The sequence below is a fragment of the Heliangelus exortis genome, chromosome 7 (genome assembly GCF_036169615.1).
Source record: "Heliangelus exortis chromosome 7, bHelExo1.hap1, whole genome shotgun sequence".
NCBI lineage: Eukaryota > Metazoa > Chordata > Aves > Apodiformes > Trochilidae > Heliangelus > Heliangelus exortis.
Genome location: NC_092428.1, coordinates 596,960 through 601,045, shown reverse-complemented (window position 1 = coordinate 601,045; position 4,086 = coordinate 596,960). Strand labels below are relative to the sequence as shown.

The window sequence follows — 4,086 nt, the reverse complement described above, 5'->3', positions numbered from 1 at the left end:
GCAGGGTGCAGTGTGACAGCAGCCTGAGGTCACTGTGCAGGGACACACAATTAGCAGCTTTACGGAGTAACAACATCCAAACCAGGCTTTTGGACCTCTTTCCCAGCACCAGGAGACCCTCAGTCCCGTGGGCAGCCGTGTCCCTCCCCCCACGCGTGAAGCTGCCGCCGTGGGTGCTCTGCCCTCCCTTACCCGAGCAGCCGTGCCGGCAGGACCGGGGTGCTCACCGCTCCCGTCAGTGCCCGCGGAGGAGGGGTCGGCCCATGCTGAGCCCGAGACACCACCGAGGAACCCTGCAGGGGAGGAGAAAGCTGGGTTAGCTGGACCGAACCGAACCTGCGCCCCATGCCTTTGTGCCGCACACCCCCGGGGAACCCCCCGTGGGGCGATGCCTCCGGGGACACACACCGTGATCCCCGATGGAGGTCCCACACTCACAGCCCCAACCCCTGCCCGCCTCTCCCGGCACCCACCCGGTCCGGTGGTTCTGGGGGACAGAGCCCGGGCCGGCACCGTGCTGACCCCTGCACCCGCACCCACCGGGCCGCTTCGTTGATTTCCACGGTACCTGTGTCCCGTCCCGTCCCCCCCCCAGGAGCCAGGACCCGGCTCCGCGCCCCGGTGGCACCGGCAGGATTGGGCCTCGGGATGCCGGGCACCATCCCGGGGAACGGGGCAGCCCCTCCGCCTCCCCCGCCGCCATTCCCGCCACACCGCGGCCTGCACCCCGCAGCCTCCCCCCCTCACCCCCTTCCCTCCCTCTCTCCCGGGCCCGCTCCCTCTCCCCGCGCCCCGGTTCTCCGTGCGCCGCCGCCGAGACCCCGCCCGCCATGGTGCTGGGGGGCTGCGGGACGGGCCCGGCGGCGGTGTGGGGAGCGGTGGGGGTGCCGGTGGGGATGGGGGTGCCGGTACCGGTACCGGTGGGGGGGGGGGGGGTGGTGCCGGTACCGGGGGGGTCACCTGATGTCCCGCGCGCCCCTGCCGCAGGTCCCGCGCGGCGGGGTTGAACGCGTCACGTGTCCGGCAGCCATAGAGAGGAGCGGGGAGGGTTGTACAGAGCGGCCCGGCCCCCGCCCCGCCATGTTGGGTGTGGGCGGCAGCAGCCACCGCCTCACAGCCCCGAGACACCACACCCAAACAACACACCCAAAACAGCCCTCCCAAAAACCCCTCCCCCAAAACACCCTCCCAAAACACCCCTCTCAAAAAACCTCGTCCAAAACCTGGCACCCCCGGCAGTCACAGCCGGGGCACAGCCAGGCCCCAGAGAAGCCTCCTCCCTGCCCAGCGCCTGTGCCGGGACAGGGCAGGGCTGGGGACGCTCCCCGGTAACAAAGGCCTCGGCAGGCCCAGGGGCGGCCTCAGGGGATTCTCCTGTCCCGGTCCCCTCCCTGCTCCACCCCCGAGCAGCTCAGGGCTGTGCTGTGGGCACTTGGATCTACGGGAGGGCCTCTGGCTCTTCCCAGCAGGGACAAGGCCCTCGGGCTTCGGCCCTGCTGCGGTCCCCCTGTCAGGTGAGCAGCACAGCAGCGTGCGGGGTGGTGACAGTGACAGTGTGACAGGGGGTGGTGACGGTGACAGTGAGAGGGGGTGCTTCCTGGGGCAGGTTTGGGGATGTCATCCTGGCCGGTCAGGTGCTGCTCCATAAAATCCCGCGGCGTGGCTGCAGGCTGAGTCAGGCTCCTCGGGCAGGCAGAGCTGAGTGCCGGGGCGCTGAGCCCCGTGCTGACACCCAGACTGACACCCGCTGGGCAGCACCACGGCTCACACTCACTCACTCACTCACTCACTCACTCCAGTGGCAGTACCAGAGGAGCCTGTTCCCATGGTTTATTTACGTTTAAATGTTTAGACAGCCCTGCTTCAGCGTGTGACGTTGTAGGAGCATTCAGTGCCTCTGAATCCTGCTTTGGGTTGTTTTTCACTGCACTTACCAATACGAGAGCTCAAACTACCCAGCTGTGCTGTGCTGCCTGCCCCCTGAGCTTTGGGAAATAGTTTGAAAATCCCCCAATAAGCCTCTGATGTCTAAGATGGGGTTCAAGTTGCATTGGAACCCCCCTCCATGGAGGACGTGGTGACTGCAGAGCTCCTGGAACATGGTGGAAATGGGAGAACATTGCAGGGAAGCAGAGGAAGCAGAGGGGAATTCTTTAAGGATATAAAGCAGCACGTGTAAAGCCCAGAAATAAATCTTTGGGAGAAATAATTGCAGTTACCTCATCTGACTTAACTTCCCTCATCAGTTCTTGACTGAACTAGAACAGAACTTTATAAACTAATTTGCATTGTGAGGCAGCGTGAAGTTCTGACAGCTTTTTCCACGGGTGATTCGTGGCACCCTGTTTGTCAGCAGAATTTAAGGAATTACTTGTTTTGCCTCAGTCTGCTCTGTAATTTCCTTGGCTTGCTGGGAAACCTTGGGGGCCATGAGAAATCCTGAGAGTTCTCAGATGCCTTCAGTTCAGACAATCTCAGTCCTATGACTTAAAAACCACGGGTTTCAGAACAACAAGAGACAGGAGCTCTGTTTATTTTTTTTTCTACTACAAATGCTTTGGAACTGACCACCAGCCTGGCTGAGAATGAGGGCAGCCAAAACCTAAGGAAGTTAAAATGCCACTGAAATTCTTCTGCAATTATTTAGAGTCCTGTCTTTCAGTGTGCTGTGCTGCAGTTTGATATTTCACCTCCCCACCTTACTCTAACCCAAAAGGGACCTGTTCCTTTTTATGTTTTTTTTTTCCATTTACACTAATGGAAGGTGAGAAGTCTTGCAGTGCTGGTGACAGACACTGGGACAATAATAGCTCCCCAATTTAAGGTGAAATTCAGAGGGTTTTGAGCTAAAACTGGCCAGGGGTTGCCTTTACAAACACTGAAAACACACCTTTCACTGAGGGCCCAGGAGGAAGGGAGACACAACACAGGGAATTGTTCTTGGAGAGCCCTTCCACTTGTCAGTCAGAGGCTGCTGTGAAGCAGGGAGGTAACACACCATCTAATTATTTGATGGGATTCATGCTCTTTCACAAAGGTGATGAATAATGCAAGTGTGTTGAATAAAGCCAGAGGAAAATCATTCCCTCTCCAGGTGATTATTAACTTGTTGTATAACATACTTGGAGTAAGTTTGTTCTGTGGCATTTTAATATGGGAATCAAGGATATTTCTATGTGAGCAATTTTTACTGTTACACATGCTTCTCTTTTATCTTTGAACTGAAACTGGGGAACAAAAAAAAATTGTATTTTCTACCTGGTTTTGCCCCCTGCTTAGTGCATCTTCCCTACAGTGGGCATTCTGTTTTGTCTACTCTGGCTACAAGAGGGTGCAGTGATGGGGCTTAATCAGAAGAGAGGGAGTGTTTCTTGATATTCTGGATCTTTTTTTTTTTTTCTTTTTTTTCTACTTAGTTCCATCAGATGTTCCTACGTGTCCTTGAGACTGTTCAAAATATTTTGGTGTCAAGCCTAGAATATCAGTGCATTGCTTTAGCTTTTGTCCACTGCTTTTATTCTTACTAAACCACGCTGCATTTTGTGTGATTTGTCTTCAGTCCTCTACAGAGACCCATTTTTGCAATTTAGAATAAATATATTTCGAGAACAAAGCCCTTTTTTTGTTTGCTTTTTAACCAGTGATGAGTGGTCATTCCCAGAGCCTTACAGAAATGTTTCCAACTTCTGTACACCCCTTCGGAAGTGCAAACCTCTCCCGGATTTTCTGCTCTAACCAAAGGAGACAACAACTTCCCAATTCCGTTTTTTTCAGGAACTTGGACGGATTGGTGCTTTTCAGGACAAATACCAAGCCTGGGGTCCTGGAGCCCTCTGCTGGGTGTGAGACAGAAGGCAGGCGAGGAAAGGTGAAGTCTTTGAACTCTGAAAATGCTGCCGTGCTCGTGTGTGTTCTTCGCAGTTGATTAGAGGTACGCTTCGTTTGAAAAACAAAATATATTTCTTTTGGTCGCACCTGGGAAAACTCACGTTGCAATGTCAGAGTCTGAGAGGCAAATTAATCTGCAGCTCCAGATTACAATTGCTTTGAACCTTTTTGTCTTTTCTGTGGCAACAGGAAAGCTCC

General features: G+C 55.0%; 1 long non-coding RNA gene across 1 annotated transcript; it reads right to left on the bottom strand.

Annotated features, from left to right (window-relative positions):
- Positions 1-212: 212 nt before the first annotated feature.
- On the bottom strand, positions 213-1,129 carry LOC139798022 (uncharacterized). The gene is made up of 2 exons (XR_011726657.1): positions 961-1,129; positions 213-293 (listed from the first exon to the last, which is right to left on the bottom strand). It is a non-coding gene; the product is annotated as an uncharacterized lncRNA (long non-coding RNA).
- Positions 1,130-4,086: the final 2,957 nt, after the last annotated feature.